The 16,895-nt window shown below is 39.4% G+C and overlaps 1 non-coding gene across 1 annotated transcript; it reads left to right on the top strand.

The window, feature by feature from the left end:
* The first annotated feature begins 292 nt into the window (after positions 1–292).
* Positions 293–399, top strand: LOC141645581 (small nucleolar RNA R71). The gene has a single exon (XR_012545059.1). It is a non-coding gene; the product is annotated as a small nucleolar RNA R71 (small nucleolar RNA).
* Positions 400–16,895: the final 16,496 nt, after the last annotated feature.

Below are 16,895 nucleotides of genomic sequence, written 5' to 3'. Positions count from 1 at the left end.
CACAACATTGAGTTGTTGAAGAGAATCTTTAGCATCAGGGTCCGCCAATTGTTGTTGGAGTAATAAGAGTTGAGTTTTCAAAACGGTGGTGTCGGAAGCTTCTTCTTTACCTTTGATGGGCACACTTCGAGAATTGACATATTGGGCATCATGAATCGCCATGGACTCAATCGTGGCATGAGCAATATCGGTGTCAATTTGATCAAACCGCCCATTGTTGGCGGAATCAAGAATCCTTCGGGAATTGGCACAACATCCATTGTAGAATGTTATAGCTAGGAACCAAGCATCCAACCCATGATGTGGGCATTGCCTTTGCAACTCCTTGTACCTCTCCCAAGCTTTATATAAGCTCTCAAGAGCTTGTTGACGGAATCCGGTGATTTGCTCCTTAAAGTTTGAGTTTTCTGCGGTGGAAAATTTTTTGATAGAAAGTAAGAGCCAATGTTTTCCAATTTGTGATTCCCATGGCGGTGCGATCAAGGCTATTGATCCATAACTTTGCCGTGTCCTTCAAAGAGAAAGGGAAAAATATTTCCCTTATTTGGGCTTGAGTGACACTCTTTTGCCGAATCATGGAGCAATAGTCACAAAAATTTTGCACATGCAAATTGGGATCCTCCAAAGGACTTCCCCCAAATTTCTTTCTCTCCACAAGGCTAGTAAAAGCCGGTTTGATCTCGAATTCCGGGGCGGTAATTTGAGTAGTAGTAATATCAGCCGCGGTGGGCTTGGAATGATCGGAAAGTTTCACCATCCTTTTAGTTGGAGAAGATGGTGGTGGTGGAGATGATGAACTAGAAACCTCCTCTTCAAAAGCTTTAAGATCCTTTAAGTAAGACTTTCTTTCACTTTCAACTTGTACGGGAGAAGCGGCTTCTTTAACTTCTTTCCAAAAACGTCGTCTTCTACGAAAGGGTTCTCGGGCTCAGAATCCAGTGAAAGCAAATCTCCAATACGAGAAGACCAGAGTATAAGACAACAATCTCTAGAAAATTGTAAGTAACGGTCTCAAGGAACAAGTGTTCCTCAAGACAAAAGAAAACAAGATAGAAATCAACAAATCTAAACGCAATAAAACCGTGCTCCCCGGCAACGGCGCTAAAATTAGATAGGCTATGTCGCACACCTAATCAAATATAATTTTCCCTAGACACAAATTAATGTAGTACGAAGGGTCGAACACAAGGAGACGGGGATTGCGCTATGAAATGCTATGAGTAGACTTCTATCAAGGTCGATAACGATTGATTGGTTTGATGATTAACAAATAAAATGATACAAAAATATATGATTAAAGGAGTCTAGAAGAGTCGGGTCACACATGCAATTGTAAATATATATTCATGTTAAACTCGGAATAAATAACATTGACAATTGTTTAGGCTAAAGACATCCACCTCTCGACATTAGTGTCAACCATAGACCGGGTCCTAGAGAACTCTCGTTATGACTAGGTCGTCCTACTACACATGCTTAGTCTAATCCGATTCCGTGCCTCTCGACTTATAGAACGAATTAACAAACTTAATCGATGAATATGACCACTAAACAAAGATTAATCGTGACGATAAAAACATGTGTTAGAAACAATTAGACAATATTATATATCAACCTAATTTATCATTTTACATATATTAGTTATTGCATGACTTCCCTAGTCCCTAGACTAAAGAAATTTAGCTACTCATATTGAAATGTGAACTACAAACTATGATGTATGAAATGCTAAACATGATTATAGAAATGATATAGACTAAAGGGTGAATTAAGGAATATGAGAATTAACTATGTGATAGAATTAAAATACGTTAAACTAAATACTAATGATAAAGCTATGTAATAACTAAAATAAAAATGTAAACTAAATAAACTAAAATTAGAATTACCGAATAAGGAATAGAACTTGAACTTGAAATACAATGAAATAACCAAATGGAACTTAAATGAGAACTTGTATTAAAATGGAAATTGTTTATAACATGTAAATGTAAACTAACTATGAAAACTTAAGAGAATATTTGTGTTCTTAAGAATACAATAAATGTGATATTGTACGATGAAAATAAGATGCTAATTAGGTCGGACCTAGCTCCCTATTTATTGGGAGTTAGGACTTGAAACGTAAACGCTTAGGACAAGGTAACCCTGATCGGGGATGCCAACCCCGATCGGGGTCGTGGCTCTTCAGCTCGGTCCTCTTAATTCCTCTAGTTAATGCTCAAGGAATCCAAAGTTTGGTGTGTAATAACTTTTTTAATCACTCGGTTAAGCTCTTCAATTGACATCATAAGCTTCACTAAGCATCCAAAGTTTCCACCTTAGTTGGACTTCAAATCTTGGGCTTGACTTTATATAAGACTTTATTTTGCATTTCTCATTTTAATCCATATCTTTATGCATGCAAATCCATGTAACACTTCAAGCTTGGTCCAATGTTTGCTTTTTTACTTAGCTTTGATTCTAGTTACTTGCACAAGTGATGGAATAAGCTTTTAAAAGCTCAACTTCCTACAAACTGTGACAAAACATGCAAAGACAACTAGAATACAATATAATGTTAGCTCATAAAATCACTAAGGTTAGTGCAATAATCATATATATTAGAGCCAAAATAAGGAGATAAAGTCTATATAAAATGGACTTATCTGTACTGAAACCTTCTACTATTCATATTCTTCTTTCTCTTGTTGTCACTAATGGTTGACATCTTCGTCAGTTAGATGTCAATAATGTACTTTTACAGGGTCGTCTTACTGAGTCTTTCTTCATGAAACAACCTCTAGACTTCATCGATCCCATTCGTCCCTTGCATGCGTGTAAGTTATATACGGTCTTAAACAAACCCCTAGGGCTTGGTATACCAAACTAAAAACCTATCTCATGTCCTATGGTTTTTGTGACTTCTTAGCTGACCCATCGTTATTCACGCGTCATCGTCGCCTATTTACTTGTTGGTTTACGTCGATGAAATTGTTGTCCTTGGTCCATGTCTTTAGTCGTTAAACCGCTCCATTGCCCACATTGCTTCTCTTTTCTCTCTTAAAGACTTGGGTCCCTTTTCCTACTTGCTTGGTGTTAATGTATATATATATATTGTTGGGTACTCTATCGATTAAGGCTTACTTTGTCGAGTAAGTGAGCTTTAGTTACAAACCAGCGTACTGTTTGATAGGTACTCGATCGAGTAGGAGGTACTCGATCGAGTAACTAACTTACTTGATCGAGTAAGTCGGTTTTATGGGTTGTTCCGCCGGGTTTTGACAGCAACGTGAGAATGTTATATAATTTATTTTATCAATTCCTTTTTACTTTTTCACTGTTTCTAAACTATTTACACAAAAGAAAAGTTATGTAGCTTCTTATCCCCCCATTGCTATCAAATCCTAAGAGCTAGAGTCATTGGATCGTTGTGTTCTTTACGCCGTTGAGATGGTCGTATTGTGGGTAAGATCCTTGTACAGTTTTTATGTTGTTTCATTGTTTTTAGTTGAAACCCTAATTGGGTATTTTGGGGATTGTGGGAGTGTCGTTGATGTTAGATTGTGATTATGTGTATATAAGAGGTGATTTCGTAGAGAAACGCTTTTGATCCGCTGCTTATGATTGTTGATCGGTGATTTCATCTCAGGTAAGGTTTCCCTACTCAGTTATTGTATAAATGATTATAAGATGGTTGTCTGGTTTATTGGCATGATGATTATATCGTAATTGGTATTGACATTGTTTTACATTGATATTGTGAGTGGTTGTCGTTGATTGTCTGTGGTTCGCGAGGTGTGTCCTCCGCTGAGTGGAGTCACTTGCGGGAGTGGCTTCACGCCCTTGATTCGCCCCTTGTGGTTCCCGTCACAAGGGGGATGTGCACATCAAGGAACTTAGGTTTTCGCTCGATGGGAATGAGCGGGGCTTAGGTGGGAACGACTGCGGTCCCCCACTGGCGGTGATGAATATCTGTTGTGATGGATATTCTGGCAGGGCTACACATTTTAGTGTGTAGTCAGATGATTGGTGATATGACGGTGCTGGAGATTGTGGTTGTGTATCTGTTGTTGTTTATCTTATATTGTTTATGCAGTAACTCACCCCGTTTAATTATTTTAAAAATTGTGGTGATCCATTCGGATATGGTGAGAAGTTCTTGAGCAGGTATGAGATGGACGCGCATAGGCTAGCTGGGGTCGAGTCACCACGTGTCACTAGAGTCTTCCGCTGTGTCATTGTTGAACTTATATTTCTTTCTAGTTGGTTTTGATATTTTGGAACACTTGTATTTCACTTTACAGTTTTGGGATTTTGGTGATGTAATCAGTTAAACTTATTTATCTAAAGTATGTTTCTTTATGGTCAATTTGATATATATTGTCTTGGGTAACCAAGATGGTAGCACTTCCATGTATTAGGTGGTCTTGGTAAGGCACTTTGGTGTACGAGGGTGTTACAATTAAGTCCGTTCTAAATCGGCTGGTCTCTTTTTATCTCAAATAATTCTGAATGCTCTGTTCGTCGAGATGTGAGTAACCTGATCACTAATCTCATGGATTACCGTGCAATAGTTGGTAATCTCCAGTATTTGTTGTTGAGTCATCCCAGTATCTCCTTTTTAGTACCAAACATGCACACTTTATGCAAGCTCCTCGTCTCCCTCGCTGGCTCGCTTTGAAGCACCTCTTACGCTACTTAAAAGGGTCTCTCTCTTATGGTATTATGCTTCATCATTTCAGTCATTCGCTTCGTGCTTTATGTGATGCTAATTAAGCGGGAGATAAGGACGATTATTGATGCGTACATTTTACAGACTTTTTGTACCATATTTGCACGCATCTTTATGCATATTTAGTAGTGTTTAGCTACAAATGTCCTCCAAATTGTCTACTTTGGTTTCTCTTGTCTTATTTGCAGGAATGAACCGAAGAGAAGCGGAATAAAGCCTAAAACATGTCCCTATGCATTCATTTAGGAGATGAGTTGAGTCGGAGCTTAAAGACTACTATTTTGAGATGCGCATAGAAGTAAGGAAGCTAGGCGAGCAAAGAAAGAACTGTTAGAAATCTATATCTCATTACTAACATATTCATATAGAGTATGTTTTTATTAATTTAGTCATAAAATTAATTTCTAAATCTTATGCATGCAAACCAAAACAAAAGGAGATAAGAAAATTAATTTCTTACCAAATAAATTTCGGTCAAATGGGCACCAACAAGATCTCCTTCTTGTTAGTTCTTGAGCTTTCCAAAATGGATGAACATACACGACTTCAAAATAGAAGCCCTCCAATTAGTAGCACCCAAAACTATCCCTCAATACCACAAACTAATATGTACTAGATATTTATAATGTGGTTTACCTTAAAATTGGTCACTAATGCTCATATACTACTACTAGTATTATTAGTATTTGATTTGTATAAATTAGATTCATCAAACTTGATTTTATGATGAACAAGAGAGAGAAAGGACTTTTTATGAAAAACATAAGAGAATGATGAAAAATTAGAGGAAAAACTCTCTAATAATCCTTCACAAAACCGGTGGCCACTTATGGTAATAGACCATAATTATTTTTCTTTTTGTCTTCACAAGACAAATGTGTAAGCCTTTGTCCATAGTTATGTCACTATCAAGCATTTTGGACAAATGAATAAGACAAATGGAAAAAGACAAATGGAAAAAGACAAAACTTCTCACAATGCCTATCAATTTCGGTTTATATGTGTAATATGGAGTCCATTTTATTTTTGTCAATTGTACAATTGTATGTCATGAGACATGTGACATGTCTTATGTCATGTTTTAATTTAAAATGCATATTTAACAAATTAAATATCATTTACAAATTAAATAAATCATATTTAACAAATTGACTAGTAATATAAAATTACTTTCTCATAAAATGGTCATTTAATTACTAGTTAGTATAATTCACAACATCTTGTAATTATAACTGACTTATCATTCTCATCTCGCGTGTTTCGCAAACACCGATTAATTTTAGTAATATAACTTCTTAAATTACTAAATAAAATCTCATTTAATCACATTATAATAAGATGTCATTTTCTCTCTTATAATAATAATTTTTTCAATTTTAAGGAATTAATTAATCTATATCGGTATACAATTAATTAACCTTTTTCAATTAAGGGATTCGTCCTTTAGGTGTGACCTCAAGGGATCAACTGATCACCACCGTCGCACGACAGTAATGTCAAACTCTAGCCAGCCAATCATTACCGATATGTGTGGACCAGTTGATTATATATATAATGTATCATCCCTTTCGTATTCTTGGTATGAGATTTAAATATGCGATCAATTATGATCGACAATTGTGATCGCATTATTGTCGGGGACACTTACTCCAACAATCTCCCACTTGTCCTCGATAAGTGTGCGTCACCAATTCTCTTGTCCTATTACTATCTCCCACTCAATGCAAGGTGTCTTTCGGGTCATACTTGCAAGTGATCATACTGAGAGTGGTTTCCTCGATCTGGAGAATAACTGATTGACAGGATTTATCTATCATAGATACCTTCCGAGCGTGGCCACGCATTTCCAGTTCATAACTCCTCGAGTGGCCCTGAGATATTGTTTTAACCCTGACAAGGGGGTGGACAATTCCTATCGCACTTATTCCCTTCGACTAGCCACAACCATCATAACCCAAAATATGCCCATTTGACCCCATTTACGAAGGTCGTAGTAACACAAATCAAAGTTAATCTGAAACTGTGCCATCTTAGGCAAACAGTCTTTAGTCAAAAGAATCGACTCATTAGAATACTATAGTAGCTCTCGCCACGACCAGGCTATATAAATTTGCCAGAACTCTATAAGCGGTCACTGCCCGACAAAGTGTTCCTAACAGTCTGCCTATGTGATCGACTAGTCATGTCACATGACTCTATGGCACTTGAACTTCCCATCAATCGTATCACACTCTAGTCACTTCGAGACGTCACCTCATACAAGTGACTATGGGCGAATAAAATGTTAATCCGTGTTCACTTTAACGGGGTTCAATGTTGTCTCTACAACCCGGTTGGATGTAACAAAGTATAAAAGGAGTTTTTAAAGTAAAAACTCGAACGACAAATGCGATTATTACATATGAATAGTCAATACCTGATTACTATTTCATGTTCTATAATCTAATTTGATCTTGTATGTAGTTGTTCATTTCAATTCAATTGAAATGACATGACTCATCATGTTTAGCCTATAAGAAGGCTTTGGTTAGTAGGTTTTATCTACTTCTTGTACCTTACTCAACCTTACTACATACTCGTTTTCCTTTGTAATGTATACATTTGCATTACAAAACTTTCTGAGTATGTGTCGAGATCCAATCAAGACATAGGCCTTCTAGCCTAAGAATAGCTCCCACTGTTTTCACAGTGTGCGGGACTCATCCTCTTGCACATCTCATGATTGCAAGTGTACTCAATTTCCGTTATAAATGTCTCTCATTGTTCTTTATTGCCTAGAACGATTCTAGAAAATCTACTTCTTAATTAACATAGCCACAATGGTATCTTAACCATCCTAATGTGTTTTGATTATGGTTTTGTCAGAAACCATGCGCAATCTCAATTGTCAATTGTCACTTGTGTAACACCCTTACACAAAATTGCATCAAAAACACTTTGCTTTACTTCCTTAATGCTTCTTCAAGTACTTAAGGGTAATCTTTATGGCTTACTTGGTAAAGATTACTTAAATTCGATTTTAAAACAATTCATCATACTCGAAGCATATGAAGTGTTATACATCATTTCCTATTTAATTGATTCAGCAGCGGAAGCAAATGGAATCAATCAAATATGTTCAATTTAATTGAACTAGTCATGAATCTTATCAACATAAGACTTCTTATTGATGTTAATATCATGTGGATTTATCTACATAAATCTAGATATTAAAGATGTATTATATTACTCCAAAAGTCTTAAATCATTCGCAATGATCAATATGTTATCCACATATAAGACTAATTAAAATTACCGTAACTCCAACTAAACTCCATGTATAAACACAACTTCTAGACTTATCGAGAAAAGTTTTATAACATGATCAAAACATTGATTCCAACTCATTGATGTTTTACTTAAGATCCTCTCTTAAGTTTCACATTATATTAGGATTGTAAGAATCTATAAAACTCATAACATGTATTGAATACATTCCTTCTTTTGAAGAAGTGGGTTTTAGATTCACATGCTGTATGCATATCCTCATAATGAAACACAATCCCTAAGAAGATCCAAATAGACTTAAGCATTTCAATTCGTGCAAAAACCCTTTGCAACCAATCTTGCTTTGAAATCTCTCTTTATTAGTGCAAAACCCTTTGTCACTAATCAAGCCTTTAATTTCGGATTTTCTTGGCTCTAAGCCTTGTATTGAGTTGTGACTTAAATACTCTCATGTAAGTCATATGTTCATTACTTTTCAGAAGTAATCAACTTGAATCAAACAATTTCTTTGTAAGTTCTTTACTTTCTTAAAAGTAACATGAATTCATCATCTTTAACAAGTGACGAATTTAACCTCCTAGGTTTTAAAGAAACAACATCTTACACAAAACGTCTCATGTAGTCAAGAAAGACCAGTTTCTTGCGACATAACATTCTCTGTGGCATTCTTTGTGGCTCTTGAATAATTTCTCCCACCCTGTCTTCTAGAAATAAACTTGTATTTTAGAAAGACAGCTTCACGAGCCGCAAACCCGTCGTACTCGTGACAATTGAGAGGGAAAAATGAGCATTTGTTTCTTGTGCAAGCTTACAAACATGGTACATTACCATTTCATATCTCATATGATTAGTGGAAAATAATTTAGACAAAAATGATAAATTCCCCAAAACGATCAAGTAACTCAAGGTAAATTGATTGAAGTCCAAACCATATCGAATAGCGTTTGAATTCTTTATCCAACCACACATTATTCCATAACGCGTGCTAAGAGAGATTATCTTGTGATACTATATCACATTTCCTTTGGCTTATATCAAAGTCTTCACTTTGATAATCCCATCACGACTAAATCGTGCTTCTTTGAACTTTTGAACTTCTTCAAAGATTTCTCTATTTACCTTATTAAGTGAACACATTAGTGTCAACCTAAATCGTTGGTAAAAGAAAATGATCAACCTCTTATGGATCAATGATTTACAACCTCGATCTCCTTTTCAACCAAAAGGCACGAGATATCTTGCGTTGAATACAAGATACGCATAAACCATTAACAATCTAATGGTTTCAAGAGTACTCGATAACTCTTTGTGTTCATCATTCCAAAATTTAAGGTTTAATCTTGGGTTACCAATTTGAGTCTTACATCATCTATATGATATATTATTCTAGTTTGGTTTAGAATATAATCACCTTGATAATGGGCTAGCCATACATCAAATTAAGGTGTATAGGGTCACAAAAGTGAAACCTCTTTTGTATCTTAACAAGTTTATATTCTTATTTAGAGTTTATGCACTTAATAGTCACAATTAAGTACAACTTTAAATCCAAAAACTAGATTGAGTACACAATTACTCTATCTCTCGACATTGTTGTTACTAGTCGTCATATTCTAATCATCTCATGTGTCGAATACAATGATGAAAACCTCCACTGGTTTCTAATATTGACGAAGTAGTACTAGCAAAATTTATGTTTAATCAAATAAACATTTAAAGAAGAAGGTCCCATTAGATGTCCCACAACTAACTTGTTGATTCTTCAATAATTTGGGGTAGTTTCCTTTCTAGTGTCCAACATTTAAGATAGTGGAAACTTTATCGGTCGGGATTGATAGGTTTAGTATCGCTATTCTCAACAACTTTACTTTTAACATTACCTTGTATCAATTCCATTATAATCTTTACTTCTTTAACCTCATCCTTTTCTTAACGGTTTAAGAGAATGCTCCCACTCATTTCAATGAGTCATTGCTTTGAGAAGCAAAATTGAATTTATGAAGATTACTCTTCATTTGTTCGTTTTAGTCTTAAAACTTTCATTGAAGTGGTTGCGTTATTTTGGTCAATTACGAATTCTGACAAATCTAATTACCAAAACAATTTATCGCTTCAAGATACTTAATTCAATTAAGTATATGAAAAACAATCCATTGTAAGTAGATGTGTTAGTCAGGAATCAAAAACCTGTTTGATAATGAATAACTTTAATCTATACTCTTTACAAGAGATCCTTGGCAATGGTTCATTTGAGGTTTTAGAAGCAAATTCATATTTGTCTTTAGTTACGATGTTTTAATGGAGATTTGAATCAAAAAACGAAATGATATCGTATATGAATTGTGGTAAAGAAATAGAACAATATGATAACGGAATAATGGAAAACTTTAACATTTATCGTTTTATTAATACTTGTAAATAACAAGTAAAGCATTTACATAGTGACCTCTACCCAACTATGATAAATGATTCCAAGATCCAAATTCATATTAACTTGGGCACGGTAGGGCCGATTCATCCCTTATCAACATAACTCGGTGGATTAACTTTTTAATCAATTCTACTTTTAGAACTCTTGGTCGATAAAATTACATTAACATTTATCTTTAGCCCGGAACACATGCGACTACGGTCACCAATACTTCCGTTGAACTCAATCCAAATTTCGAATAAATGTGTCCATGATCCAAATCCACATCAACTTGGGCACGGTAGGGCCGATGAAACCCTCATCAACATGAATTCGGTGGATAGACATTTATCACCCACTTCCCCTACGTAACAAGGTTTGTACCCCGGTAGGGCCGAGTGCACTCCCTCGCGAAATAGGTTTTCATGGTTTCTACTTTTTGGTAAGGCTATGTCTCAATTGATTATTTTAGCGAGAGGTCATGTCAATTTATTATCTATCACGTTTTAAGTGAACTAAAGCGGTGAACTACGATAATTCTAATTGACACGGTCGATAAACTCGATTAAAAGAAGATGCATGTTTTAGTTATGGCGATTTAGCGATGCATGCAACATATAAATAAAATGCAAAGCATAAATTAAATCCTAGTATGACCTTCCTAAAATAGAAAATCTAATTAACTATTACATATTCAGAAACCAACTCCATTGGTCCCTTGAACTTCGGTTGAGGCACGCATCTCGAGGTAACACCGTCTTTATGTATCGCCTTCTTGAAAGACTCCGTCTTTATGGAACTCCGGAATAATTAAATTACATAACAAATTACATAATTTCCTATTATAAATTTGTAATTAAAATAAATTAAATCTATTAAATTACAAAACGGTGATATGAGATCACAATAAATTACAACCGAATCGATATTCTCATACATTTCGGGTAATACCAATTAAAAACTAAGGCCATACTAAGTAAAATTACATAATTCAAAATTACATAAAATAAAATTATGACAATCATAAATAAAATGAAGCATTATAATATGTATGAACATGCCCAATTTTATGCTAAATCGCCTTTAAGGAGCCAATATCGTATATTAATCGGTTTTTTACGGATTTGCGTGATTCAACCTTTTAAAATCACAATAAATTACATAAATTCATATTTATGCTTAAGTTAATTACCCTAACCATCTTAGGACTCAAAATTAGTCTCCACTAACCATTTGACTATAATTAACTTTTATTTCTTAAAATTGTTCATTAAAGGACTCAAAATTACAATAAAATGCCATAAACTTCAAATAAATCACCAAAAATTCAAATAAATTTGAAATTTGAAATTTAAACTTATGAAAATTCTGGAAAAATACCATGACACTCATAATGTTCAAAAACTTAGGTTAAAAATTTCGAAAACTATCGGGAAAAACAATGTTGCGGTTTATCGGATTTAACATTTATAATCATAAAAACATGAGAAAAATATATATTCACCAACTTTTAAATTTTAGATCTGAAATAGATAATAAAATGCAACATGTGACGTTCTTCCTTAGTCATGAACTATGTTTTAGCAATTTTTCACTAGTTAAGTCACTATTTATGATATTTTTCATCAAAAATCCATAAATCATGCATGAAGACTTCATTATAGCCTATTATTTTACACACATATTTTAAAATTTCATGTGATAACATACTAAAGTTATATGACCAGATTCGAAATATTTCTCATATTAACCTATTTTTCATTTAAATCCGATTTTTATCATGAAAAATCCATATTTCGAGCATAAAAACTCAAAAAATTCTGAAAATTTCCAGATAATCTAAAAATAATATATGTGAAAACATATCCAAAAACCACTTGAAAATTCGAAGTTTAGCTAATTTCCGTCGAAAAATGACATTTTTATCATAAAAATCACATTTTAATGCCAATATTAAATAAAATGAACAATAAAAATCCGTAAATTAACCAAAATATCCTAAATACATTTTAGGATCAGAAACTTTAACATGCATAAATTATTTTCGTGATATATCATAATAACACAAATTTATAAGTTTTATATGTTAATCGTATAACTCGGAAAAACTTTTAACCGATTTGCATGCAAACAACCAAGGCTCTTGATACCGCTTGTAAAAAATCTATATCTCAGTACTAACATATTCATATATGTTTGATGGGGCATATTCTGCACCCGCTGCACCAATCAACATATTGAGCAAGGTCAAAGATATCCACAGCAAGTCAACGGCTTGGACAGCCTAACCGACGCATCCTGTCGGCCTGTCAGATGGGTCCCGGCCGGGGCAACCAGCCAGCCGGGGCACACATCCGCGAACTCATATCCAAGACCTCTCGGCGGTGAATCAACAGGGTCCGCCGGCCTGCCATGGGTCCCTCGGCCGAGGGGTAAGTAAGTCTTTCCACCTGCTAGCCACTTGGCCACTTGGCCACTACGTGACAAAAGGTGAAAGTCTATAAATACTCCTCTACTCTGATCATTGAGTAGAGGATCGGCAATTTAACCTAAGAAACACTATTCACCTGGTAATATCTTCCTTATCTCTCTACAATACGTACTTTGCCAAGTAACACCAACTTACCTCTCTAAGTTACTGACTTGAGCGTCGGAGTGAGTTCGCTCGGCCCAAAGCCGAGCCCTCAGTTTGTTCATCGTTTCAGGAGACCGCAAGGAGGATTCAACCAAAGACGTCATTCTACAAGCACGGGTGGTAACTTATAACTGCTCTGGAATTACACCCGGAACAATTGGCGCCGTCTGTGGGGAAAGATACTAGAAGCTAGTCACATTCATTCCCAAACAAAAAAAAAAAAACAAAACAAAAACCCACCCAAAAAGCTAAGAAGATGTCGAAACAACAAGAGGTGTTCGTGACTGACGAAACCGAATTCTGCCAAGATAATACCGTCCACGCTTCGAGTTACGCCCCTCCACCGGTCGGGTAATTCAACCGGAGTACGGATGCCAATAATACCGATACGCCGCGCCCGCCGACCAGGTCACCATCATGGGACATGTGGTTGATGCAAAGAAAAAGTCCGGCTACTCCCGGACATAATTGCCGCACGCGCGGCTCACACTGTCACACCGACAAGAGCGGCGGAACCCGTCCAGGAGACCAGGGCCCAGAATGTGACTCCAAGAGACTTGAATGGAGCACTGGAAGAAGCTGGCCCCGTCAAGACGCCGGAGGAGCCCAGAGTGCCAGTGGTAGACCTAAGTTCTTCCCGCACCCGCGGGAGGACAACGTCGCCGCGACACCGACGAGGCCTGCCTCAGAGGAGTGAAAGAAGTCCGACTCGTCAGAGTCGGAGAAGAAGCCCGACTTACCATAGTCGGAGGAGAAGCCCCACCCAGTACGAGGAGAGGAGCCGGACTAGGAATGCGAGGAGCCGATCGCCGCGTGTCATTCGACACGTGGTCAGACAGCCCCTCAGTGCCTATGTCCTTGACACCGCCGTGCCAACGAAATTAAAATTGCCGGCGTTCACATACAAAGGGGATAACGACCCCACCGACCATGCCGAGGCCTTTGAGTCGTACATGTCGGTGTGGGAACAACCCGATGAAGTCTGGTGCCGAGTCTTCCCAACGACCTTGCATGGGATGGCTCAGAGTTGGTACAAAGGGCTGCCCGACGGCTCGGTATCTTTACGCCGACCTAAGGGACGCCTTCCTAGCCCAAGACTCTTGTAATAAGAGGAGGGCCGTGGAGACATCGGACCTCCTAACCATCGAGCAGAGGGGGCGAGTCTCTACGAAGCTATGTGAAGAGGTTCGATGCCAAGGTTCAAACAGATTCGAGAGATTAATCCCAAGCTGGCAGCCTTCGCGCTGATGAAAGGCCTCCCAAGGGGAGACTTAAAAACGAGCTCATCAAGTCCGGAGGCCTGGGCTTAGACGCCGCCAGGAAGATGGCCGACCAAGCCATCAAGGTAGAGGACTATCACAAGACCTGGGTAGGCCACAGCGAGGCCGGCACTCGAAGAAGAAGAACCACCGGGAGGACAACCCGGATGAGAGACGCCGTGACAATAATAGGTCACGGTCGATAGATCTGCCGGAAGCGAGCTCGGCGGGCGCCGGGGAGTTCGGGAACGTACCACCAAAGGCGGTGCATGGTGATCACACCCCCCGGTTGTATCTCGCGCCGAGGTCTTCGCCCGAGCAAGGGCGAGGGCCGAAAATGGGAAAGGCCCCCAAGCCGAAGGGAGACGGTGACACGAGCCAAGATCGTGAATACCACGGCCACACCGGTCACCTTATCGACAACTGCCGCATCCGAATAATGCCATTGAAGAGCTAATCCGGAAGGGGAGCCTCGGCAAGTATGTCGCCAAAGGCCAAAAGACCGAGGCCGGCGGTTCAAATAAGAAATCCGTCTTTGAACGGATAGGAGTGATCCATGTTGTCATCGGGGCAACGAGAATGGTGGGTCCGCTCATGGGCACAAACGGCACTGAACGAGCCGTATCAGGCCATCAACTTTGTGCCCAAAACAGCGGTCCCCGCTTCCAACATTCCCGACATGACTATTGGGAAGAAGGACTACGAGGGAGTCATCGCCCCTCACAATGACCCACTTGTAGTCCACTTGGACATATCCAACCACCTGGTCAAGAGGTGCCCGATTGACACAGCGCCTACACGAACATCATGTTCGGGGAGTGCTTTCTCAACCTCGGTCCTGAAGGTTGAAGACTTGAGCCCCGCACCAATCCGTTGTACGACTTTTCCGGGGCCGGCCTGGTACCCCGGGGTCGATCGGGACCGCCGGTGATGTTCGGCGAAGGGAATGCGGCGAAGAATGTCCTATCCGAGTTCGTAGTCATTGACGGCTCGTCCGCCTACAACGTCCTCATAGGCCGCGTCACTCGAGCGAGGCCGCCGCAAGAATGTCAATCCGGCCCCGACACTGATGTATGTCTCGGACCGGGGGGAAGCGCATAAGCTCGTCTCCAAAGACGAGAAGGACGAGGTGTTCAACACCCAGATATCCGCCAGAGGGTGCAACATGCAGTCCCTCAAAGTGGCAAAGAGGTCAGGGAAGGGGAAGAGCCCATCCTTGCAGCATGAGGGTGACCCGATGAATACCGACGTCGGCATGGTTGAAGGAACCCCGACCGGCCAAGAGGAGCCGCATCCCGGCGTATGGGAAATAACCACTGACGGGTCCCCCACGGCGAATGGCTCGTAGGCTACCATTCTTATCACCAGCCCAAACGGGGACGTGTTTGAGCACGCCTTGAAACTTACCCACTCGACCTCAAACAACGAATCCGAATACGAGGCGGTGATAAATGGAGTCGAGTTAGCTAGGGTCTGCTTGGGGCGGAGCACGTCGTGGTGAAGACATGCTCACTGTTGGTGGCCAGCCAAATCAGAGGAGAGTGTGAGGCTCGAGACGACGGGATAGTAAGATACCTGGAAAGGGTAAAAGCCAACACCGCCGAATTGGAGTCCTTCCAGATACAGTACATTCCCAGGTCCGACGATCCCTCGCCGACACACCGGCAGACAGACATGGAGGGTGCACCTTTGATGAGCCATTAGGGCACTGACAATCTCGGGAAAAATTTTGTATAGCGGCGGAGGTGCCCAAGACAGCTGTGGGCACCCCAACGCATGTTTATATCTAATGAAGAATCATCCAAGTTTTCCATGAAAGTGTTCATTTCCCCCCATAGTCATCATCAAGAAGCAGGCACCGTCGCAGTCACCCCAAGTAGTAGACGCTACGACAGTCACCCCAAGAGGTAGACGTCGCAGCAGTCACTCCAAGTGGTAGACGCCACGGCAGTCATCATCAAGAAGCAGGTACCGTCGCAGTCACCCCAAGTAGTAGACGCTACGGCAGCCACCCCAAGAGGTGGACGTCACAGCAGTCACTCCAAGTGGTAGACGCCACGGCAGTCATCATCAAGAAGCAGGTACCGTCGCAGTCACCCCAAGTAGTAGACGCTACGGCAGTCACCCCAAGAGGTAGACGTCGCAGCAGTCACTCCAAGATGTAGACGCCACGGCAGTCATTACCAGCACAGCTGATACTCGCAAAAGCGGTCAACGTATCTTGGGAACGTTAAACACAGTTAACATACGCACTTTAGACTGCCTCGGCCAGGCCGAGGCGAAAACAAAAGAGGCGCTCAATTAATAACGTAAGAAGACAACTCAGACGAAGACGAGAAAAGACCTCGGCCAAGCCAGAGGCAAAGTGAAAACGTTTACAGTTAAGATGCTCAACTACTAGCGCAAGAAGACAACTCAGAAAAATGGGGTAAAAACCTCGGCCAAGCCGGAGGTAAAAGAAACGAGCTCTTATTAAAAATGTTCAACAGATTACAAGAAATGCAGACGACGACCGTCCCCATAAGGATAAGCCCAAAACACAACCTACCAAAGTTGTACAAAATACAAGGGAAAGAAAGGCAAAAGGTTACAAACATATCATTTAAGCGC

The sequence above is a fragment of the Silene latifolia genome, chromosome 2, assembly GCF_048544455.1.
Source record: "Silene latifolia isolate original U9 population chromosome 2, ASM4854445v1, whole genome shotgun sequence".
Taxonomy (NCBI): Eukaryota; Viridiplantae; Streptophyta; class Magnoliopsida; order Caryophyllales; family Caryophyllaceae; genus Silene; species Silene latifolia.
This window is presented reverse-complemented; position numbering and strand designations above follow the sequence as displayed.